Raw genomic sequence first — 26,544 nt, 5'->3', positions numbered from 1 at the left:
CAACAGGTAAACTGTTGTTGAAGGCCAGCTACGGCAGCCATGGAGTGTACACTTTTTCCTCATTGGAGAGGGACACGGCGTCAGCGAATGTACATAAGGAGACATTCTCTTTGTCCTTTCTTTCAGGGCGCTGGACTGCTCAAACTTTATTGGCAACAGTGGTTGATTATATAGACAGTTTTTCACTATGGATTACATCACAGTGTTAAAAGTACCTTGGTTAACTATTACATGGTATAGCAGCTATACAACATGTTTTAAGATCTCTATCTTAACTAAACTTAGTACTTTGAAGAGGCCATAGACACAAGAATTTGGCATTCACAAGCCTTGTTTGTAGACTGGTGCTTATCTTCAAAGCGTTGAAGGCAGGGAGGTAGTGTAAGTAAATATAAACCAACTTCACTAAACTAGCTATCACTTAAAAGCTTTTAAAATCAAAGACAAAACTCACAGCTAGGTTTTTTGGGATAAGATATGGCTAACTTTTATGAACCTCATTAACATCCTAACTCTAAAGATTACTGTATAACTAGTTAATAGATAAACACTCTGTTTTAACTAAGTTGGATTAAAATAGGGAAAAGTCTTTCAGGATGAAATTCTTATTATATTATTGTTATGACTTTGTTAAATCACAAATCACCACAGGAAAATAAGAATAATAAGAAAATAATCAGGAAAGGCTGAGGAAAACTGAATAACAAATAAAAGAGCAGGAAAGACTTAGGTCACCCGAGAAACAATCCATGTTCTCCAGTGCAAACATGGAAATTGTTTTCCCAGGAAAGCCCCAGTTCTTCCCCATCAACATCAAAATGAGAGCTATGTAACCTGAGGCCTGCCCTTGGCTTGTACCATGCAGGCAGGCTTTGATCTTCACCAGCGGTCCACCTTCCACCAGCACCATTCAGGTGAGCTTTTTTCCTGACCAGAAGCCCACCTTCAGCTTGTACCATTCAGTTGAGCCCCCTTCCTTGGTTAGGAACCTGCCTTCAGGGTTTTTTTTTTATTTTTTTGCCATCAGGCAAGGTCCTTATTTTGAGTCCCTGCCTTTTTTCGGCTCCCCACAGTAAACATTGCTACCTTGGACTTGATTAAAATTAAAGCGGCTGCACCTCAAATGACACTGCCAAAAAAAGGCAACTCACACAATTCATAAAACTATGAGAATGAATGACCTGACCGATAAGGGCCTGGTATGTAGAATATGGCCAAATTCCCATCTCCACTATAGAAACGGCCCACGGAAACAATGGGTGGAGGGCCTGTATAGATATTTCTCCAAAGTCGACCCAACTTTAGAGAGCAGGCCCAATGGGCACAGGAGACATGGCTCAATGTTAGCATCAGGGGGATGAAAATCAAAGCCACCAGAGAGCCGAACGTCTCACCCACTGGAGTGAATGTCACTGATAAATGAGGCCATGGAGGAGCTGGAAACTTCTTATATGGCTGACACGATTGTAAAGTGGTGCAACGTCTATAGAAAACTAGCCCTTTCTCCAAAAGTTAAATGAAGAGCTGCCACATGACCCAACAGCGCCACTCCCAGGTATAAACCCAAGAGAGAAGAAGACAGGGATGCAGACATCTAAATGTGTATGTCCATAGCCCAGCTACTTGCAAGAACAAAAAGCTGGGCTCCATCTAAGTTTCCTTGGACAGGCGGCCAGAGGACCAGGATGTGGTGGAACATCATTCAACCAGAGAGGGAGTGAAACACGGCCACGTGCTGCAGCATGGACAGAGATGATGCTCCGGAAAGAAAGCAGGCCCAGAGACTGCCTGTCATGAGTTTCTGAGGAGTTGCCCTGTCCAGAAGAGCCAGGCCTAGGGAGAAAGGAAGAGGTTAGCGGTCCCCAGGACTGTGAGAGGGCCGAGGGAAGGTGTCTGATGGTAAAAGATTTTTTTGAAGAAGGAGTGAAAGGTGGAAAGAGTGGTGATAGTGGCATGGCTCTGCTAATACCCTAAAAACCTCTCCATCATACACTTTAGCAACGACAAAAGCTCTGACCATATTCCCCACCTCCTGGGCCCTGAGGCTCTGAAGTTGGGAGTGGAAGGTGCATGGGTTTAAATAATGTCAGGTGCTCACCCAGCCAAGAAGAGCCCTTTGCTCCTGCCCACTAAGCTCTTCTCTAACCATGCCCCTACACCAGATGTGCCCACTGGCGATGCAGACTGGGATGTGGGGACCAGAGGTCTCTAGGACAGGAGGCTCCCATCTGCTCCATTCTTCTCAACTCTCAGCTGATTCTGGCTGATGAATCAGAGAAGAGTGCCAGCCTATTGGGGGTGGGGGTGTGGGTGGAAAGGATTGTGGAAAGGATGATCAAAGGTGGCCTCTGTGCTATGAGACCATCCTGAGGTTCATATTGGGAACAATTCACAGGGGGAAGACCTCATTTTCCCTGCTCACGTGGTGAGACACGTCTGTCCTGGGACAACACAAAGAAGGTCTCACCAATGGGGAACACAGCCAGGGTCTCTGAGTCAGATGACACATGGAATGATGGCAGACAGGATGCTGAACTGAGGGAGGCTCTATGTCCCCACCCCAGCCCACAGACCACACGTGCTCACCTAGCTGGCATCTCTGATCTTAGGCAGGGTGGATGGGAAACCTAGGATTCAGGCTAAAGAAGAGGTTTTGAGGGATGAGTGCACCCTGGAGAGTTGCCTAAGTGCAGACCTCCTCCTCCCCAGTTGCCCCCATGCTGCTCCTTGTCCCTCCATCCAGGCCTCCCATCCTCCTTTGCCTCCCTAATCTCCACCTCCAGCCATCACTTCTCCACCTTCCTCCTCCCTCCATGCTTATCCACCACCATCCTACTGCTGCATTCTGCCCATTCCCTAGGCCCATGTCTCCTCAGTCCACTTCTGCAATGGTCCTCCTCCATGTGCCTCCTCCTCACCCACTGCTCCTCCAACACACATTCACCCATCCACCTCCCTCCACTGCCTACATCCATCTCTCCACCCAATCCAGCTTCCTTGCATGTCCAACTCCTCCTCCGTCATCCCCTCCCCTCCTCCTCTTCCCCTTCTTGCCTTTCTGAGCGGGGATCTGAGCTCTGACCTCAGGCCTCCTCGCAGGGATTCTGGCACCTCAGGCAGCCAAAGGCACCCAATGGAGTCCTGAGGAAGCTGCACCCTCAGTGGTGGTTGCTGGAGGTCCTTGTCACTTTGGCTACAGACCAGAGTGGTCCAGGCTCCCACTAGTAGCCTCTGTCTCCTAGTGTCTGTATGTGGTGAGGGTGCACATCCCACTTACCTTTGTGACCTCTCACTGCTGGAGCTGTGCCTCTGGTGGAAATGCACCCAGGGATGGGGCAGGAGAGGTGGAGAAGATGGGCGACTGTCAGAGCAGGTCAGAGACCACAGGGCCTCCAACTGCCTGGGGACAAGAAAAAAGTGAGTGCCAGGCAGCAGACTGAACATGTGGGCCACTGCCATTCCACCTGCAATAGGGCCCAGGTCAGAGATCACAGTAAGCAATGAGTGCATAATCAAGGAGTTTAACCTCTCCAGGGGCAGGGCTATCACCTGGCAGTGAAAATGTCAGGAGAAGCTGTAGCCTGGCAGGTGAGGGATCCAGCCACAAGGCCCCTCAGAAACACTTGGGCCCCCAGCTTTGACCTTCCTCCACTCCTGCTGTCCCCTTCCATCTTAGTGGTCCAGCAAGGACAGCCATGTGGACCCTAGGCCCCTGGGGTTTGACATGACTCAGGCCAGCGATTGATCACCCAGGGCTCCCCAGCTTCCATATTTTTCAGGGTCTGCGCATCAACCCAGGGACTCACATGGGCACACATTTAAGCAACAGCTCCTGGGTCCCAATAGCATGGGCTATGAGCTGGCCTGGACCTGCAGCTTCCACTTCAGCCCTTCTCCATCTCACCTTCATTCTCTTTCATCCACATCCCATTCCTCCCTCTCTTTCTTGGTTCTCCTACACTCCCTCCTCTGTATACACCTCCTTCATCCTCCCCCTCCCTCTCCATCAACATTTCCTTTTCTCCTCACACTCCTGTCTTCAGTGCTCCTTGTCCCATCAATCACCTCCTTGTTCCATCCTCCTGCATCCACCTTTCCTCCTCCGTATATCTCTCATCAGGCTTGCCTTCCTTCCTCCCAATATTCCTCTTTCCTCCTCCTCCTCCTCCTGCAACCTCTCCCCTCCCTCTGCCTCCCCCTCTTTGTTTCCTGGGCCAGGGTTCTGAGACCTGACCTCAGGCTCCAGACAGGGCCTCAGGCACCTCTGGCAGCAGCCCACATTTCATGGAGGCCTGAGGGGATGCATGCTCAGTGGTGGGTGCTAGAGGTCCTTCTCACCTCACGCTCATACCAGAGTGGCCCAGGCACCCACCACAGGCCTCTTCTCTTGAAGTGTCAGTAAGGGATGAGGGTGCATCTCATGCTCACATTTGTGACTCTCACTGTTGGATGTGGACCTCTCCTCTCAAGATGGTAACAAAGTGACCAGGCACGTGTGGGGATCAGGTAGGTCAGAGCAGGGTGGGCAGGTGAGCAAGTGTCAGAGCAGATCAGCGACCACAGGGGCCTCCACCTGACTGGGGACATGAGGCTGAGGGGGTACAGGGCAGCAGGTGGAAATCTGGGGCCACTGCCTTTCCAACCCCTGTGGGGCCCATCCCATTGGCCAGGAGCAGCACTGGGACCTTGACCTAAAATTGATTTTCCATTGAGGGAGGCTCCTCTCTCCACACAGGGGAGCATCAGCAGGGGCAGGCGGAGACTGACTGGGCTGAACCATTGCAACTAGCTGGTTCTCCAACTCTTCTTGCACTCCTCGTCTCCCCCTGCTTGATAGCAGTGCCAGGAAGATGGTGATGTGGCCCGAAAGCCCTTGCCATTGGACTTGAATCAGGCCAGCTATTTCCCATCAGGTCTTCCCCCAGTTTCCTGTGCTTGCTGGGTCTGAGCATCAAATCAGGGGCTCACTCAGGTACAACCATTGCAGTGACCACACCAAAGCCCCAGAGAGCAGGCTCTGGGCTGGCCTGGCCCTCCCTCCTGCTCCTCCTCTATTCATCCATCTCCTCCTGACTCATCCTCCACATCCAACCCATCCTCCTCTTCTTTTCTTCCTGCCCCTTTTTTCTTTTCTGCTTCCCCTCAACTTCTTTTCCTCTTTCCTTTTCTTCCTCCCCCTCCTGTGTCTCCTCTTTCTACTCCTGCATCCTTTCCCAGCACTACTCCACTTTCCCATGAATCCCCACCCCCAGCAAGCCAAGTGTCTGAAATCTGACATGGGGCCCCTCACATGGACTCAGGCACCAGGGGAAGCAGCCCACACCCATCAGAGCCATGAGGGGACTGCATGCACCTGGCTCATTCTAGGGCTGGGTTTAGGATCACCTTGGCAGGGACCAGGGAGGATGGAGTCACCCACAAGCTTGCCTCTGTCCGCAGGGGTCAGGATGTGGTGAGAGTGCAGGTCATACTCACATTATACTCACATTTCTGACCCCTTGCTGTCAAAGCTGTGTCCCTTCTGTATCAGTAGATCAGTCGTCAGGTTGCTGAATCAGAGGAAGGAGGGCAGGTGAGTGTCAGAGCAGGTTGGTGACCACGAGGGCCTTGTCCAACTGTCTGGGGACACAAAGCAGAGAAGGTGCTGTGTGGTGGGTGCAGCTCTGGGGTCACTGCCATCCCACCCACAAGGACCAAGGCCAGAGGTCAGGGTTAGCATTGAGTCTATAACCAAGGATGTCATCCTCTCCAGGGGCAGGGCTATACCTTGCAGGAGAAGGTGACAGGGACAGGTGTCATCTGGCAGGTGATGGACAAGGGTACCTGGTCCCTCTCTAACTCTTGTCCCTCAACCCTGACCATCACTCTTTCCTCCTCTCCCATCCCAATTAGGGTTTCTAGGAAAGTACTGATGTAGACCCTAAGCCCTTGCCATTTGACTTGACTCAAGACAGCAATGTTCCGCCCAGGCCTCACCATGCTGCTGGATTTCACTGTGTCCAATCATCAAACCAGGTGCTCACTCAACTACAGCCTTTCAGTGACCCCACCCAGCTCCCAATACCACCTGCTCTGGCCTGGCCTGGACCCCTTACTTCCTCTCCCTGCTCCTGCATTTCTCCTTCATCCTCTTCATCCACCTCTTCCATCCATCCATTTCCTCCTGTTCAGTCCTCTCCTCCCCCTCCTGCATCTATTCCTCTTCCTCCTCCTGCTCTTCCTCCTCCTCCTGATCTGTCTTCCTTGCATCCTCCCCCTCACCTCCATTCATGTTTCCTCCTCTTCCTCTCACTCCTGTCCTAATGTCTCCTCCTCAATCACCTCCTCCCTCCATCCTCCTCCATCCACCTTTACCCTGCATCCACCTTTCCTCTTGCTAGACCTTCCTTCCTTCCCATCCTCCTCCTCCTCTTCCTCCTGCATTCTCTCCCCTCCTGCATCCTCTCCCCTCCTGAAACCTCCTGAAGCCTCTCATGACACTCCTTTTGACTTCTTCATTTTCTGGCCAGGAATATGAGCCCTAACCTTGGGCTCCTCACAGGGAGTCAGACAACGCTGGCAGCAGCCTGCAGCCCATGGAACCCAGACAGAGCTGCATGCTCTGGATTCGGTGCCAGAAGGATTTGTCACCTCGACCACAGACCTGCGTGCTCCAGGCAACTACCATAGTCCTCTGTCCTTGACATATCAGTCGAGGGTGAGGGTGCATCTCAAGCTCACCTTTCTGATGCTCACTGTTGGATGTGAGCCTCTCCTCTCAAAATGGTAACAAGGTAACAAGGTAACCAGGTGGGTGTGGGGATCAGGTGGGTCAGAGCGGGGCAGGCAGGTGAGTGATGGCCAGAGAAGGTCAGTGACCACAAGGGCCTCTATCTGCCTGGGGACATGAAGCAGAGCTGGTCTCAGGAAGCAGATAGAATTTCCAGTTCACTATCATTTAACCCACAATAGTGTGGATGTCAGATGTCAGGGTTGACATTGAGCCCATAACCAAGGCGGTCATCCTCTCCAGGGACAGGAGTGTCACCCTGCAGGGGAAGGGGACCATGGCAGCTGTAGCCTGGCCTGTGATGCACATGGGCACGTGGACCCACAGAAACACTTGGTCTCCCAACCCTGACCCTCCTTCACTCCCCCTATCCCCTTCCCTCTTAGAGGTTTCCAGGAAGATACCAATGTGGACACTAAGTTTTTGTCTTTGGACTTGAATAAGGCCAGAGATGTCCCACCTAGGCCTCACCCAGCTTCCTGAGGTTCCCTGTCCTAGCATGAAACCAGGGGCTCAGTCAAGTACAATTTTTAGGTAACACCATTTGGAATTCTGGCCCCCCAGCTTCTCTTTCACTCCCTTCTCCATCTCACCTTCCTTCTCTTCAATCCACCTCAACCCTCCCCTTCTTCTCTTTTGCTTCCTTCCTATGTCTTCCCCCTCTGCCTCCAACCATCTTTCCTTTACTTCCTCACCCTCCTGCCTTTTTTACTCCTCCTCACTCACCTCTGCCTTCCTCCTTCCTCCGTGCAACTCTGGTCCAACTAGACCTTCCTTCCTCCACATCCTCCTCCTCCACCACCTGCATCTTCTCCCATCCCTCCTGCCCCCTATTCCTTTTCTTGGTCAGGGGCCTGAGCTTTCACCTCAGGCTCCTCACAGGGATTTAGGCACCTCTGGCAGAAACCCATACTCCACAGAGCCCTGAGGGAGCTGCTCACTCAGGGATTGGGGCTGGCAGTCCTTTTCACCTCAGTCTTAGACCTGAGTGTTTCAGGAATCTACCAGTGGCCTCTGTCCTTGGGGTTGTGATAAGGGTCTAGGGCACAGCTCATGGTCACCTTTCTGACCCTGGCTGTTGAATATGCGCCTCTCCTCTCAAAATGGTTACAAGGTAACTGGGTGGGAGTAGGCATCAGGTGAGTCAGAGCAGGGTGGACAGGTGAGCATGTCAGAGCAGGTCAGTGATCACAAGGGTTTCCAGCTGCCTGGGGACATGAAGCAGAGTGGGTGGAGGGCAGGGGGTGGAACTCTGCAGTCTGTGCCTTTCTACCCACATTGGAGCCCATCCCATTAGCCATGAGCAACACTGAATCCTTGACCTAAAAATGACTTTCCTTTTCCATGAGGGTCCTCTCTCCATGCAGGGCAGTGTGACCAGGAACAAATGGAGCATGGCTAAGCTTGACATGGGCACCTGGACTCTCATAACCAGATGCTTCTCCATCCGTGACCTTCCTTAACTCGTTCTCTCCCCTTGCTTACTACCAGTGCCAGGAGGACACCAATGTGGAAACTAAGCCCTTGCAGTTGGACTGGAATCAGTGATGCCCTCCAGGTCACCAGATGCCATGTAATTCTGGATAGAGAGAAGGGATTCTGGTAGCCTCTGCAGGGCACGTGAGTTTTCAGCCACAAACAGGGCTCCATGACCTGTGGGACCATGCAGACTAAGTGCCACATTCCATTCCATCCTGCCCAGTCCCTTCAGAGGCACCAGGCCCTCCATCCCTCTGTGTATTCTGCCCATGTGGACCTCTGCATGTGTGGCAGTGCTGGCCCTGCCCAAAACCAGCACCAGGAGACTGGCTGAAGCTCCACTCTTCTGACTGCTCCTAGCCTGGGCCGGGCCAGAATGTCCTGAGGAGATGATAGCCAGGACACATCCAGGACACTGCATTGTGTGACCATCTACCACTTCTGACTTTCTGATCCCTACAGTGTGGAAAGTGCCAATGAAAACCAAAGGAACTCCCCGGCCCCACACCCAAAACTCTGAGGATAACATAGCTCCTGGCAGGTGCAAGGTGGCACCTGCTGTGCCCCAGCAGGAGTCCAAGAACCTGGTGCTTCAGGAATGCTGAGACACAGCTGGCATGGGCAAGCAGTGGGACCTTGCTCTGTGTCCAGCTGCTTCTGTGCAGCTGGCCAGGATAAGTCCCACCCCAGATCCCCCTGCAAAGGGACAGAGTCACAAAAGAAGACCTCCTCTGCTGTCACAGGTTCTCTCTCTCTCTGTTCATCTGGCTCACTAGCTCCTGCACTGGGTACAGGTCCCTCACTCTGGCCTTAAAGCCTGTGTCATCTGGTCTGGAGGGGTCGTCCATTGTCACCTTCTGTTCCCATTTGTGGAGCCAGCCACACTATGATCACTACAGGCAAGGACTAGCCCTGTGTTGTAAGTGACACTGGCCACCAAGTCTGAGGTCTCTTTGGACAGCATGTGAGGCAGTTCCCAGTTCTGCCCCTGGTCTTTCCCTGAGGTGGGAGTGACACAGCAAGTCTGCTCTTTCCACCCCCTGCAGAGCAACCCTGAGAATCCCAGCTGCTTCCAAAGGCAAGGAAATGCAGACAGACTGGGAGGGAAGAAATCACACTCCCCATTTGCAGGGGCATGGATGACTAGAACATCTCAGGGAAGTAAGAAAAACACAGGCAGGAAGACAGCAGGCTTGGAAAGCTCACATGACAGTCCACGGGCTCCTCCTTGCCACAACAGCCACTTGGAAAGCAATCAAAGACACCAGACCAGATACAGTCACACCTCAGAAAATAAAAGACTTAGGTATGCAATGTGGATAGGACTGCATGCTGAAAAGTACAATCATATCAGACCTGTGTAATCAGAATCCAAATTAAACAGCAATCACAATTAAAACATAAACTAAAATATTAGGACCCCAGAAAAATCCTTTATTCTTCTTCCTACCCTGACCTGTCCCATTACATATACACACACATTCATACACTCATGCAAACACACACACTCACACACACACACACACACAATATTCTGACTTCTATTAACAGAAGTCATTTTCAACTATTTGTGTTACTTTATATAAAGGAAATCCTATATATTAGTTTTGGTTTTATCTGGGTTATTTTACTTAGTATAATATATATTGCAATATGTACTTTTAGATTGTTCATTCTCTAGTATTCTATTCTATTTCTAAAAATAGTCCAGTTCATCTTTTAAAATCCCATATAGTTATTGCTTATGTGTTCTGTGTAAAAAATTGTGCATGTTCCAATATCACAAAGTTTTCCCATGGTGTTGTCCTCTAATATGTCTAAGTTTGCATTTCACATTAGGATCTTTAGTTTGGGGAGAATTGATTCTGTATAGGATATTGTGTAGTTGTCCAATTCTTTTATGCTTTTCTCAAATTCAATATGCAAATTACCTAATACCATTTCCTGAAAAGATATTTTCTTCTCTTTTGGAGAATAGCATGTCAGGAAACAGTAGATGAGTGGATGGATCAGTTTCTGGACTTACTTATTTCATTGACTGGTCTGTCCTCACAAAAAAATGTTTTCTTCATTACTAAATCTTTGTAATAGGCCAGGGTATCTGGCCATGCAACATGTAACTTTTTAAAATTTATTCCCTTCCTTCAAGGGTATCTTTGCTATTTTTTGTGCTTTACTTTCTGAATCAATTTTATAATACACCTTCAAGGTTCTAAAAGGAAGACAAAAGAAGGGAATGAAGGAAAGGAAGGAAGGAAAAGGAAGGAAGGAAAGGAGGGAGGTAAAAAAGAAACAGGAAGAAAGGGCAGAAGGGAGGAAGGGAGGGAGAGAGGATTTATGTGGGATTATATTGAATTTATGGATCAATCTGAAGATTTTAGACTTTGCTACAGTAATAAGTTTGCCACTCCATGGACAAATTTGGTATCGGTTTTCCTTTATTTACTTATTGTACAATTGTTCAATATTTTCAAGAGTTCCCTGTTGGCTTAATGCATTAAGGATTTCATGCCCCGGTTGTGGTGTGGGTCCAACCCCAGGATATATCCACATGCTGGGAGCAATCCGCCCCCCCCAAAAAAAAAGCTGTTAAATTTTTATACCTGTGATTGCTCAGGGCTTAGATTTTTTTTTTGTATTTATTCCTAAATTAGGTTTATTTTTTGTGGTTTTATAATTGTTATAATCTTTCAATGTTATTTTCTAATTGCTGTGAGTAGGATGTAGGAATAAAGTTGATTTTTCTAAATTTTTGTATCCAGTAACTTCACTAAAGTCACTTGTTATTTTTCATACATTATGTATAGATCTTTCACTGTGGAGTTAATCATAATATTCATCAATTTTTTAAAGTGGCAGTTTCTAATTTCTTTTTTTTGTACCTTTATTTCTTTATCATAGTGAAATAAATACTATGTCCAATATAATCTGACTATTAATGAGTATAGAGACTGGGTCTCCTACATGTGAGATCATTTTCAGGGGGTTATATTAAAGTGTTTCAGTGCTGCATTAGATATTTTATGTAGATATTTTTGTAGTTGTTGTTTTGAGGTCAAAGAGTGTAATGTTAACATCCAAGTAAAACAAATAATGACCTCTGCAGCAGCTCACTAACAACTGGTAACACATGAAGGTCATTGCACCAGAGCTTAAAAAAAAATGATCAGTACAATCGGAGACCCCTCCACAAGAGGATGGCAAGCCATATCCATATTACCAACAGTCACCCCCACCAAAATGCAAACAGCCATATACACCCTCCATCAGGGGAAAGATTCACTATACTTGTAACGTAGATAAGCTACATTGTCATTGGAGATGTGGGTCCAGCCATCCTCCCAGACATGGTAGAGGTTGACTGAGCCTCCTGAGTAGGCATCACTTTAGGTGGCTCAGTAGAAGTCTTGATGGGCCAGATGATAAGCCTGTTCCACCTCCAGGTCCTAGATGTCACCCTGATCCATGAACCAGTAAGCATGCATAGAGCCAGAACCTACAGAGAAGGCTGCCCCCAAGATCCAGTTTCCTTCACTGTCGACATAGAAGAGGCCAGGGCTCTCTTCCCCCAACCACAGATCATGGTGCCCATGGATAGCCCAATGCTTTTATTTATACTGATACACCACACTGACAAGCAGCTTGGAGGCAGCTGTTAGTGAGATGCATTTTGAAGCTCATAGAGTTGTCACTGCTGAGCCAGGACCTCCAGCCCTGGTGCCCAGCATGTATGGGTTGATCTCTGTCACCTTTTTTTACTGTCTGGGAAGCAGCAGAGGCACCTGCTGTGACCGGGGAGTCTGCTGCAACAGAAGCATTTTGATTCTTGCCTCCTCTGCGACACCCCAGGTGGGCACCACCAGGCTCAGCCCATTGCCAGGGCTCCCTGGACCCAGGTCCAGCAGATCCACATAACCCCCTAGTCTGAAAAACTGGTGCTGGTTCATGGCTATCAGCTTTCCTAGAAAAATCTAATGACATGTATCCATCTCCATAGTATCAAATAGTGTCTTTTCACTGCCCTAAAAATTCTCAGAGTTCTGCCTATTCACCATCTCCCTATATGTAGAAGTTTATATGTAATTATTTATAAAATCATTTTTTTCTTTTCTAGTCTGCTAGTCAGCTTATTACAAATGGGTATTGAATTTTAGTATTAACCTATTTTGTTTTTAAAATATAATGATATTAATTACATTGATTGAATTCTAAGTGCAAAATCAACCTGTCATTCTTGCTTACAGCTAGTACCCCTTTCAGTGTATCACAGATTCTTTAAAAAAAAAAAAAGTACAACACACAAAGTGGTGGTATCTTAGGAGTACAGCTCATTATCTTTCATATGTGTGTATATTGATGTAACTTATAGAGAGTATGGTATCTTTCCCTTATTGTATCCATTTATTTTTCTCCTCCTTCGTCCCCTTTCCCATTCTTCTCCCACATCCCATTCCCTCCATTACCTTACTACTTATAGAATACATTGTGTGAATGCTGAGTGTGCCATTACATACTGACCCATAATACCTGGGCTCTTTTTCACCTGATATCTATAATGAATACATGTTCCAAGACAAGCTATTACATATCCTCCAGTAGACCTAACCACTCAGGAATGGAATTTCTGCATCACAGAGAATACATAACTAAAAACTAGTATTCACTGCACTGATTTTTCTAAAGTTTGTATAGCATCATATAGTCCGTAAAGAAACTGAGAGTTTTAGTTTCTTTATGTTCATATCAAATTTGAATTGTCCAAAGTAATTTTTGAGTAAAATTTAAAAGCTAAAAGCTATCCTGGTGGGTGTATAGTGATATCATATTATAATCTTAAATTGCACTTATCTAATAATGAGTAATTTTGGAAATATATTTATGTATTTTTTGGATGTTCTGACACACTCTTTTGTGAAGTGTTTGGTCAGGTATTTCGCCTTTTTTTTCCTTAATAGGTTGATTTACTAGGTCACACTGATAGGCAACCTGTTATCTGTTTGTTTTATTCTTTTTACAAATGTCTGATACCAGTACTTTGTAGGGTGCATGTGTTTCAAATATACTCTCTCAGGATTTGCTTTTCACTCTCCTATGGTGTATTTTGATAAAAAAAAGTTATAATTTTGGAAAGAGTGATATTATTTATCTTTTGGTGTTACAATTTTTGCACTTCATTTTGGAAAACTGGGCTTGACCCAAATAATAATATTACTTCCTTTTCTTCAAGGGACTGTGTGATTTTAGCTTGCATATTTCTATTTATGACACATCTTATTTAAGTTTTACTTATACAGCAAGTCAATGACTATGGTCCCTGTTTTACATAGGAAACCTAATTGAACAAGATCAATTTACTGAAAACCCCTTCTTTCTTTGTTATATTTCAGTGGAGGTTTTTTTTGAAATCAAGTGAAATTATATGGGTGAGTCTGTATATTGAATTTACTTTCATTTACTTTATTGGTCTTTCTGTCCATTCATGCATTGATGACACAACTGTTAAAATAATCTAGCCTCATTTAAGGACCTGATGTCTGATACTGGAAGTCCTCTGGAATCCTTCCTCTACTACCATATTGTCCTGATTGTTCTCAATCATTTGCATTTCCATGTAAATGTTAATACTATCTTGAGTGGAATTCTGATTGTTATTGCATTAAACATATGGAGCAATATAGGCACAAATGACTTCATCATGTTTATTTCTTCCAGCCAATGATATTTTGCTGCATGCATGTCTTCTTTCCTATTCAGAAACGTTTCCATATGTCCTAACAATGAAGTTACACAAGTTGTTTCCTAAGAACTTTACAGATTTTTCCTATATAGTTTATTACCTAGTATTGTGGTTTTTGTCTGTTTTATGCTAATATTATAGCAAAATAACTATGTTTTTGTATGCTGACCTTATATCTACCAACATTGCAACCTCACTTTTCTCATGGGGGAAACACTTGGAAATACTTCTGGATTTTTAATTAGGACATTTATGCCACTGGAAAAGAGTTATACCTTTTTTATTCCTTGTCAAGGCCACACCTGCAGCATATTGAAGTGTCCCAGCTCTGTCCCAAATCAGAGCTGTGGTTGAGGGCCTATGCCAAAGCCACAGCAACACTGGATCCAAACTGGATCCGTAACCCACTGAGTGAGGCCAGAGGTCAAACCCACATCCTCCTGGAGACAATGTCAGGTTCTTAACATGCTGAGCCACAATGGAAACACTGAAAAGAGCTATACTTTTATTTGTGTATCCTTATGCTTATAAATGTTCACATATCATAATTTAACAGAAATCTAAGGTGCCACCAACTGAGACAAGACAGTTAAAGCATCCTTAGGCAGTTATGATGATATGTTACTCATTGCTGTATAAATGCCCAGGACAAAGAACACTAGCTGCCATCCTCTGTGTGTCAGTAGATCAGTGTGACAGGCACTAGTATTTAAATGTTGTGTAAGACACAGAAAACATTTATTAAAACACATAGGAAGCCTTTTCTTAGAAAGATTATTTACTATATAAAATATTTAATGGTATATAAGGATTTCTTCTTTATAAATCTTAGTTGCATAATATACAAAATTTTAATACAAAGCTAATTTTTAAGGAAAAATTGAAATGTAATAGATAATACTAAATGGTAAAGATGAAAGCCATACAAAATGGGATAAAGTATAGAATAAATTTCCTATTTGTCTCAGCATATTTTCCATCCCACTTCTCCAGAGGGAGTCACTGTTTCTTAAGATCCATGATATAATAATCTGTGTGAATGTAATTGTTTAAATATGTGTATTTTATTCTGTAAAAAATAAAATTTCAAAAAAAGAGAGATTATTTAATGATAGATGCCATAAAAAAAGGTTTGCCCTCCACTGTAACATGCTCGGCAGTGTGAGAACGGTGATCTGGATGGTAGTCTCTTGCACTGAAATTTGAAGCATATCAAAGCTGATACCAGAGAGATCATCACTACTTGAACATTTTTAAGTTGAAAGCAAGAAAAAAATCTGTATGTTGCCTTCTGTTGACAAAAGATTGCGTTCTAATTGTTTATCACATATAGTAAACAGTATTCTATAACCAAATGCATCATATACACATTCCATATTCAATTTTATGCAGGGTGTTTGTGCAGATTTTTCTGTATCGTCTGCAGAGCACCTTTTGCTTTTTTGTTCCTCCAGCTGTAGATCATAGGATTCAGCATGGGGATTCCCAAAGTTTAAAATACAGAGGCCATTTTATCAGCTTCAAAGGAGTGTCTGGACTTGGGCTGCATGTACATAAAGGATGGAGTTGCATATAATACAGCTGCCACTGTCAGGTGCAATCCACAGTTGGGGAAATCCTTGTGTCTTCCCTGTGAGGTGTTCTTCCTGAGACCGGCCTCAAGGATCCATATGTAGGACACAAGGACTATCCGAAGAGATGAAACCACATTAAACACTGAACAGGTCAGTACGAACAGCTCAATTTCTCATGTGCTTGAGCACAGCCAAGTTAACAAGGGGTGGCTGCCACAGTAGAAATGACTAATGACATTATAGCCACAAAAGGATGAAATAAATATCTTTATGGTGATTATCAGAGAAACAAAGACACTGTAAAATCGGGGACTGTGACCAACACTCAGCATACTCTTTGGGACATAACTACCATGCAGAGCCGAGGGTCACAGATGGCCATGTAGCAGTCAAAGGCCATTGCCGACAGAATGAAGAGTTCACTAAAGATGAACAAAATGAAGAAAGTCAGCTGTGTAGCACACCAATCATAGGAGATTGTATTTCAATCAGCTACAAAGTTTACCAACATTTTGTGTCTCACAGCACTGAATAACCAGGATCAGTGACAGCTAGGTGTCTGAGAAAGAAGTACATGGGTATCTGTAGATGTGGGTCCAACCTGGTGAGGATGATCATGCCCAAGTCACCCACTGATATGGCACAGGTGATGAAGAACAGTCCAGAGGAGGGAGCCTGAAGCTCACAAAGGTCTGCGATTCCCATGAGGATGAATTCACTCAGCACAGTTTGACTCCATTTGGCCATCCAAGCCATTAAGGACAATAACTGTGTGATGAACCATTGGAGAAAACATTGCATTTCAGGAGATGTCATCTGTTGAAAATTTATTATGCAAAGGCATTACATGGAAGATAAACCCAATCATTTTAGAGCAATTTAAATCAAGATTCATGGATTTCCTGTTGGGCTCAGCTGTAACAAACTCCACTAGTATGTATGAGGACATGGTTTTGATCCCTGGCCTTGCCCAGTTTGGTATTGTTCTGGTGTTGCTGTGAGCTGTGGTACAGGCCAGCAGCTGCAGCTCTAATTTAACCCCTAGCCTGGGAACTTCCACATGCTGTGGGTGTGGCCCTATCAAGTCAAGTGAGTAAATAAATACACAAAAAATTAAATAAAAAAGTAAATACATGATCAATAAGATTGACAAAACTTTTTAACAGCATTGACAAAAGAAAAGAAAAAAGACAATTTTTTAATATCAGGAATGAAGAAAACTATCACTACAGACCTTGCAGTTATCAAAAGGAGAAAAATAATACTAAGAACAACTCTGCACATATAAATTTGACAACTCAAATTAAATGGACCAATTTCTTGAAAAACACAAACCTCCATACCTCACCCAATATGAAATAGATAATCTTAATAGTCCCATAACTGCTAAGAAAACATAATTAATAATTTTAAAAAATTAAATGGAGAGGCATGTCATGTACATGGATTGGATGGTCTGTTGTAATAAAGATGTTAATTCTCTCAAAAAAAAAAAAAAAGCAAATACAAGACTCACCTCCATTATAGAACCTGGAGCCAAATTTAGAAACCACTACAACCTAGGATATAGAGTAGCCATGATATTTTTCTTTTCTGTTCTGTCCTGGTTCTCATTTCAAGGTCTTTACAGACCCTCTATAGTTTTGTCAACAATATGTCATTAAAAATATGTGGCCAGAATGGAAATCCTGATATTTTTCAAAAGGTTTTTTATTTAGAAGAGATAATTGGGAGTTCCCTGTGGGCCTAGTAGGTTAAGGAACTAGCATTGTCACTGCCAAGTCTCTGGCCACTGTGTTGGTGCAATTTAAATACCTGGCCCTGGGACATTCCACACACCATGGTTGTGGCCAAAAAATAGGGGGGTTCAATTTAGATTTCCAAGTCCAAAATAAGTAAGTAAATAAATGAAAAAGCAAACATGTAATTAGTTAAACTGTATCAAATTTTAGAATGAATTAAAATAAGGAATAGCTTTCTGCTTCTTACCCTTGCAACTTCAGTCTCTGTCTCCAAGGAAAACCATTTTTAAGGTCATTTAATAGACTTTGATTTACTTGACTTCATAATAATTCCACATATCCAAATATTTTTATTCCACTGTTTGATATTTTATTTATTTATTATTGTTTTTTGCATTTAGGGTCTCACCCATGGCATATGGATGTTCCCAGATTAGGGGTCCAATCAGAGCTGTAGCTGCCAGCCCCTGCCCCAGCCACAGCAATGTCAGATCTGAGCCACATCTGTGACATACACCACAGGTCACAGCCATACCAGATCCTTAACCCACTGAGCAAGCCCAGGGATTGAACCTGCAACCTCATGGTTCCTAATCAGATTCATTTCTACTAGGCCGCAATGGGTATTCCTATTTGATTTATTAAATTGTGCTCTCCTTCAACTATGTTTTTATGAATTTAAATGTTATGTAATGGTTTTTATGATAGAGGATGATTTAGCTACCTTGCCATAGACCTTAACATGCCCACTTTATTGCACATAGATGCATTTCACTTCCTCTAGAAGTGAGTCTCAGCACTGTGTGCTGATTTTTGAATTTTCTGATGTTTTTCCTGTGTTGCATATTGAGTCATCCTTGCCTCTACAGTTTATTCTATCTGAAAAAGAACAATTGGTAGGCATTCGGACACTCGCTGTTACCCTAACACAGTATCACTGAAATGGTGGGTTTAACAGCATAGTTTTATTTTCCTAGCACATTTTATGAAAAGTAAAAACTTATTAAACATGTTAACTATTGTACCACATAAAATCACACACTAAACTATTATAAATATTCTTATCTAACCCAGAGAAACATCACTGTATAGAATGCTGTTTCAAATGCCTCAGGGGCTGGCAAAGGATATCATTGTATGATGTGTAAGATGAAAAAGAAAGACAATAATGAAAAACAAGAGGAACTAGATATGGCATGATTCCTTTGAAGGACTAAAATTTTACTTGATTAAATATACATGGACAGGACAACAGATTGTTTCATCCAGATTCAGTCAGCTGGACTTGACAGTCATAGAAATAAGGAATATTTACTATGTTTTGATTTGAAAGTTATTCTTATGCCTTTGATTCATCTTTCATCAGGGCTACAACCCATGTTTTGAATGAACAGATTTTAAGGTAAGGTTCACATTGTCTCTACCTCTACTTTCCTAACTCCTCCTTCCTTCATTTTTTTAAAAAGTCAGGTGCTTCCAAACTGTTATGAAAATAATTATACGGGGAGTTCCCTTCCTGGGTCAGCAGTTAACACAACTGACTATGATCCATGAGGATGAGGGTTGTATCCCTGGCCTTGCTCAGTGGGTTGGTGCTCTGGCATTGCCATGAGCTGTGATATAGGTTGTAGATGTTGTTTGGATCCTGTGTTGCTGTGGCTGTGGTGTAGGCTCACAACTGTAGCTCCAAATTGACCCCTAGCCTCTGAACCTCCATATGCCATGGGTGTGGCCCTAAAATGCAAGAAAAAAAAAAGATAATGGAAATTCCCTAATGATAGACTATTGTATAAAAACTAAACTGAACACCCACAAAAGGAAAAAAAGTTAAAACAATTATTTAAAAACATGACAGAAGGCCTAAGAAGTTGACAGACGTAATATGTTTGTGGATTGCAGAACTAGATGTTTTAAAGATGTCAATTCTGCTGAAATTAATTTATTTCCTTAATGCCTTTGCAAATACAACCTCATTGGGGGATTTGGCACCAACTTAGAATGTACTTAGAAAATGCAAAATATGAAGAATAAGTTAGACACTTGAAAAGATTGTCACTGTCAGATATTAAAACTTATACAGGCTAGGGTTTTTGAGACAATGTAGCATTGGTACAAGGGTGGGCACATACATCAGTGGAACAGAATAGAGAACTCAGAAACAGCTCATGATTGTATACAACTGTGTTATATGAGAGAGGTGGCATGTTAGGACAATGAAGACAATATTATCTACTCCATAAATAGAGCTGGAAAATATAATTATCCCTATAGAAAATGATGAAATGGAAGGTATAGTCCATTCATCTACTGGTTAAGAACTTAACATGAACTATAATATTTAAACTCATAGTCTTAAAAACTAGAACTTCTGGAGGTCACTAAATTTGAATTTCAAGACCATCAGAATTTAAATTCAAGAGGAATTTGCAATATTAAGTCTGCCCCATGATTTAATCTTTCCAAAATTCTGTTCACCATATTGACTAAGTATTGACCAAAAAGTAAAAACATAGATTCATTAGCACAAACCAAACAAGGGAGATGTCATCAGTAGATACACACACACACACACACACACACACACATATACATATATATACATATACATATGTACACACATATAGTATTTCAAAATGATTAAAAACTACAAACATCCATACTTCTCATATTCAACACAGCTAATAAAGCCAATGACTCTTACATATGTTTCCTTTCCTCATTCTGTAAAATCCACAGCATTTTTTGGCAACTGTATGATATGGGATCTCAGTTTCCAGACCAGAAATCAAACCTGGGTTGCAGCTATGAAAGCACTAAATCCTAAATATTAGACCACCAGAGAACACTTCCTGAAAATTAAACAAAAACTGAACTTCTTCATTATAATTTGTTCCCATGATGTTAGATTCTCAAACATGCAGGCAAAATTGTATGAGCTGAGTAACACATTTTTGTTTTACTTGTGTCATATAACTGGGATCTGTGGAGATGTGTGGAAAGGTCATCTGCCCTCTCTTCACATGCTTCAAGAGAATTAATTTTCCTATTTGCTTGTGATATGTGCTATGTGTAAAATGAAAAAGAAGAGGTTAAGAAGAAAATGCCCCTCAATGCATTTAGGTACATTATGAAATAGGAAAGGAAATGCCCTAGGCTAGATTATGGGGTGTTTCTGGCATGGTAATTTCACCAATACTGAAAACATAATGCATGCACTAGATTAATAATTCTCCCAAGAACTGAGCTTCTTCAACCCTTTAGTGACATTGAATTTAGACTCAGTTTTGGCCCCACTGTAAATATATTAGGAAATACTTACAAACCTTTAACCTTACTATCCATATTTTAAAAATGCAAAGATAGTGGGAACAAAGATATCCTATTGTTGTTGTGTGGTGGACATGTTAACCAAAGTCCAGAAGTCTATTTGGGAGGTCAAGAAAAGGCAATGCAGTCTCCTGTTACATGAGTTTGGAAGGGGCAAGTTAGTGTAGTCCACATACTGCATGTTAGCAGAATATTCTCATACCTATATGAAGAGACAACACATATAAATATGAAAGAATAAGTTCACAGTTTGGTCTCCATATAGGAGGGGATTTGTCCTGAATCTCTCTTGAGACCAAGGGTAGAAGAGGGCCTTTTCAGAATTTCAAGGTCCTTCTGCCTGGTGTTTGTGATAGGAGCAGGGGAAGGAAGTATCCTGAGGCCTTTGAAAATGCTGTGTGGTTCCTCAGCATAATACTGATGAGAAAGTGATCCAGGAAGGAGAGGAGGAAATGTCAGCTTATCAGGTATATACATATTTTTTTTTTCTTTTCAGGGCTTCACTTGCAGCATACAGAAGATCTGGGGCTAGGGGTCCAATTAGAGCTGCAGCTGCCTGCCTATACCACAGCCAGAGCAACACAGGTTCTGAGCTGCATCTGCAACTTATGCTGCAGCTTGCAGGAATGCTGGATCCTTAACCCACTGAGCAAGGCCAGGGATCAAACTCTCATCCTCACAGACACTACTCAGGTTCTTCACCACTGAGCCACAATGGGAACTCTTGTTAATTTTCTTTCAAAAGTCTATTTGGTATTCTTTTGCCTTTGCCATCCACTTAATAATGTGGATGTCGCTATAGCAGACACATCTATTTCCCATCCTTTGTCATTCTCGGTCACCTCTGACTTGACCTACAGCCATGCTGGTGTGCTGGTAACTTCCCATTTCAGGTGTTTGACTTCTCTTCCTGAGGTCAAAGGATCCTGAAATCATCCTCAGATTATCTTCAAGGTGCTTTGGAAGTGCCTGAGATCTGATGGGCTAAGAAAAGTGCTCAACTAAGAAGGCATAGAACTCAATGGATAAATACCTCAGCTCCTTAGCCTTCATTTGAACAATTCTTCATAGATATTTAAAGGAAAACTTCAAAACATCTTAAGGTGATGGCAACATAGTTGCATACAGAAGATGTGGTCCCTGTATACAATGGGTTGTCACTCAGCCTGAAGAAAGAATGAAATAACACCATTACGATCACCATGGATGGACCTAGAGGTACTCATACTATGCCAAGTTGGAAAGTGAAAAACAAACATCACTTTCATGTGGAATCTAAAATAAAGGATACAAATGACCTCATTTGCAGAACAGAAGAAAAAAAAAAAACTCACAGCGTTTGAAAACAAATTTATGTTTACCAAAGGGGACTTCTGTGGGTGTGGATGGACTGGGGTTTTCACACCGTGGTATTTGGAATGACTTGCCAAAGGGGACCTGGTGCATAGCACAGAAAACTCTACCCAATATACAGTGAAAATCTATCTGGGTAAAGGATCTGAAATAGAATGGCTGTGTGTACCTGTATAACTGAGTCAGTTTGTTATGCAGCAGAAATTATCACAACGTTGCCAATTAAGTATACTTCAAGAAAACTTTTTAAATATGAAAAAATACAGCTGTAATTTACTCATTTTGCATACTTTATTAGCTTTCTTCTTTCTTATCCTCACCATCCCCATTCTGTCATTTTTGCTTCCTAGAATCTTTTACCAAATAAATATCCTATATCCATTACATGTAAACATATATGTCTTTGAAACATATACCAAGTAAACATTATATTGTTCATGACTCAGTCTTCTCTTGGGGAATTTACACTCTGACAACCCAGTCTCTTATATGATGCTAATAAAAAGAGGCCATGGATATCTACAGCACAAATAAAACACTGTGGATGCATGATGGTAAGAGAGAATGGTAAGGTCATGTTCCGGAATCACTGAAAGCCCTACCAAATACTAGGACTATCTGAGGCATAGACACAGTATCAACAACTCTGGCCTGATGATCAGCATCTTTACTTAGCCAGGATCCTAGGTGGAGCTTTAAAGAAATGCTTACTCCACCTTCAGAGTGCTTTGGACCTTGAGTCCTGGTATTTGACTTATAGCATGTAGAAACAAGGTTGTTTACTCCTTTTCAAAAACACAATAACAGTGATGAAAACACAGTCTTTCTGCAGAAGGGATAGTTATGAAAAGATAATTCACATTCATGGTATAGTGTGCTGAGTCTGGCATTGGTGACTAAAACTCATGTCTGTGATTTGAAATTGAAAACAGGTTGATAGTTTTCACTGGAAGGATTCTAGTAATTATGATAATCAGTGCCATCTACTCATCCAAAACAAGAAATGCCTTCTTGTTCCCCCATGTGATTACTAGTCTGATTGCATTCAGAGGAATTTATGGGTGACTCTCCCCATGGAGACAGTGCCCTGGGAACTTGAACATGATTTCATGGTTATTCTGAAAGCATTTGAGAATAGGAAATGATGTCATTGACCTTTGTTAACTATTCAGGGTATATTTGATTTCACTATTGAGGAAACATCTCTTCAATATGATGCACCTGCTTTCTTTGGTTATTAGTTTTATTGCCTTCCCTCAAATATCTGGAGTGATATTTTTTATTGGTTGGATAGATTTGTTTTTGGTTTATTATTGGTTGGATAGAATCACCCACAAATCACTTTAGCATTCAGGGTTTTCCACAATGGCTTCTTCTGAAGTTTTAGATCCAAAGATAAAGATAAACCACATTAAATATGCCCTACAGTTTTTTGAAAGCTTCAAAAGTAATATAAACTCTGAATATGTATATAACTTTATTTTTTAACTTAAAAGTGACTAAATTGAGGCGATTATACTTTGATGCCATACCACAAAATCATCCTCAGTCCTCATTTCCAATCTTACTTCATTTTCACTTCCCCACACAGGTACCTACTCTATTAGGTAAATGAACTGATAGATAAATGAATACTTCTGTGATAGATCTCCAGGGAAGACACCTGATATGAGACAAATAAGCAAAATTAATTCATTTAAATAAATATGGATCTATTTCAAGATTTCATTTCTAAGTATACATTCCCTCATCAGTATAGAAGAATTTCACACTCAGCAATCCAACTTATGAATATGTACTTTTTTGCATATGATAAGTGATTTCAATAAATAAATGAATCAGATTTAACTCTATAGAGTTACAATTGTTCCACTTAATCCATTATTTTAAGTCCAAATACTGGTCTTAACTTGGAATAGAACAATGTAATAAGCACAATCCATGTCAACAACAAAAGTTAAAAGATTAAAATGGAGACAGATAAAAAGGAATCCAAATTAGAAAGGCAGAAGTAAAACTATCCCTATTTGCAGATGACATGATTCTATACATAGAGAATCCTAAAGACTCTACCAGAAAATTGTTAGAGCTCGTCCATGAATTTGGCAAAGTCACAGGATACAAAATCAATACACAGAAATCCACATCATTTCTATACACTAACAATGAAAGAGCAGAAAAATAAATTATTGAAGCAATCCCGTTTACTATCGCATCCAAAAGAATAAAATACCTAGGAGTAAACCTACCTAAAGAGACAAAAGACCTGTACTCTGAAAACTACAAGCCACTCATGAAAGAAATCAAAGATGACACAAAGAGATGGAAAGATATACCATGCTCATGGATTGGAAGAGTTAATATTATCAAAATGACTATACTACCTAAGGCAATCTAAACATTCAATGCAATCCCTATCAAATTACCAAGGACATTTTTCACAGAACTCGAACAAAATATTTTAACGTTTGTTTGGAAGCACAAAAGACCCAGAATAGCCAAAGACATCCTGAAAAAGAAAAATGGAGCTGGAGGAATCAGGCTCCCCAACTTCAGAATATACTACAAAGCAACATTCATCAAAACTGCATGGTACTGGCACAAAGACAGAAACAGAGACAGTGGAACAGGATAGAAAGCCCAGAATTCAACCCACACACCTACAGCAAATTCATCTATGACAAAGGAGGCAAGAATATGCAATGGAGAAAGGACAGCTTGTTCCATAAGTGGTGCTGGGAAAACTTGACAGCCACATGGAAAAGAATGAAATGAGAACACTCCCTAACACTATACACAAAAATAAACTCCAAATGGATTAAAGACCTAGATATAAGACCAAACACTATCAAACTCCTAGAGGAAAACATAGGCCAAACACTCTCTTACATAAATGACAGCAACATCTTCTCAGATCCACCTCTCAGAGTATTGACAACAAAACCAAAAATAAACAAAAGGGACCTAATTGAACTTCAAAGTTTCTCCACAGCAAAGGAAACCCTAAACAACACAAAAAGACAACCCACAGAATGGGAGAAAATCTTTGCAAGTGAATCCACTGACAAGGGATTCATCTCCAAAATTTATAAACAACCTCTGCAGCTCCATACCAAAACAAACAAACAAACAAACAAACAAGCCTATCAAAAAATGGGCAGAAGATTTAAACAGACAATTCTCCAAAGAAGACATACAGATAGCCAAGAAACACATGAAAAGATGTTCAATGTCACACATTATTAGAGAGATGCAAATCAAAACCACTCTGAGGTACCACCTTATACCAGCCAGAATGGCCATCATCCAAAAGTCTACAAACAAAAAGTGCTGGAGAGGGTGTGGAGAAAAGGGAACCCTAGTACACTGTTGGTGAGATTGTACACTGGTGCAACCACTGTGGAAAGCTGTATGGAGATTCCTCAGAAAACTAAACATAGAACTACCATTCGATCCAGATATCCCACTCCTGGGCATCTATCCAGAGAACACCATGACTCAATAAACACATGTACTCCAATGTTCATTGCAGCACTATTTGCAAGAGCTGAGTCATGGAAACAACCTAAATATCCATCAAGAGAGGAGTGGATAAAGAAGATGTCATACATATACACAACAGAATATTACTCAGACACCAAAAAAGAAGGAAATAGTGGCATTTTTAGGAACATGGATGGACCTAGACATGATCATGCGAAGTGAAGTCAGACAATGAGACACCAACATCAAATGCTACCACTTACGTGGAGAAGATAAAAGACAGGACACAATGAACTTCTTTTCAGAACAGATAGTGACTCACAGACTTTGAAAATCCTGTGGTTTGTAAATGAGACATGTTGGGGGGTGGGGGATATACTTAGAGTTTGAGACGGACATACTATAAAATTTGGCTGTGATGATTGTTGTATACCTATAAATGTAATAAAATTAATTATGTAATTTTAAAAAAAGATTCACCAGCAGAATGAAACCATCGGAGATCAGGGCAATCAGAACAGTGACTACCTCAATAGAGCCCACAAAGTCGAAGGGGTGAAGCTGGTCTGTGTGAGGGTCAGAGCAAGAAATGGCCAGGAGATGAGGGATATCACAAAAGACACGTCTAATTTCATTGGATGCACAGAAGGATAGGGTAAATGTAGCCATGGTCTGTACAGAAGTATGCAAGAGGACCCCAGACATAGGAAGCAACGATGAGTGTCACATAGACTCTACGTAACATGCTAACCAAATACACTAGTGGGTTGTAGATGGCTTCTTAGCAATCATATGCCATGGCAGCCACAAGAAAGCATTCTGAGGTCCCAAAACTGATACACAGAAACATCTGCGCTGCACACCCATGATATGAAATGGCTGTATTTTCTGACAGGAAATTGGAGTGCCAACAGAGGAATAGCAGGCATCCAAGAATGGCAACACACTCTGAAAATAGCTCATAGGATTGTGGAGCCAAGAATCTTCAATGACCGGTATAACCAATCCCAAATTTCCTACCAATGTAAAATGATAAATTGTTAGAAAAAGGAAACATAGGAAGACATAACTCAAAATCAT

General features: G+C 42.4%; 1 long non-coding RNA gene and 1 pseudogene across 6 annotated transcripts in view; both read right to left on the bottom strand.

The window, feature by feature from the left end:
- The window catches only part of LOC110258473 (uncharacterized), a 365,891-nt gene that overhangs the window by 30,364 nt on the left and 308,983 nt on the right, over positions 1-26,544 (bottom strand). For 2 of the 6 annotated variants that reach the window (XR_002341155.2, XR_014840495.1), the window contains 3 exons: positions 5,487-5,619; positions 3,278-3,400; positions 117-1,833 (listed from right to left, as the gene is read on the bottom strand). This is a non-coding gene — a long non-coding RNA (uncharacterized LOC110258473). Of the gene's footprint in view, positions 1-116; positions 1,834-3,277; positions 3,401-5,475; positions 5,620-21,661; positions 21,795-26,544 lie in introns of those variants that run through there. The other 4 variants (XR_014840498.1, XR_014840497.1, XR_014840499.1 and 1 more) reach the window with 4 other exon arrangements.
- LOC100621060 (proteasome subunit beta type-5-like) lies at positions 11,515-14,654 on the bottom strand (annotated as a pseudogene).

Source organism: Sus scrofa, chromosome 3, assembly GCF_054392235.1.
Source record: "Sus scrofa isolate SSC_HxYL_T2T_F1_AM1 chromosome 3, Sscrofa_HxYL_maternal_Yorkshire_Landrace_v2.0, whole genome shotgun sequence".
NCBI lineage: Eukaryota > Metazoa > Chordata > Mammalia > Artiodactyla > Suidae > Sus > Sus scrofa.
Note: the sequence above shows the minus strand (reverse complement) of the source record. Positions and strands in the feature narration are given on the sequence as shown.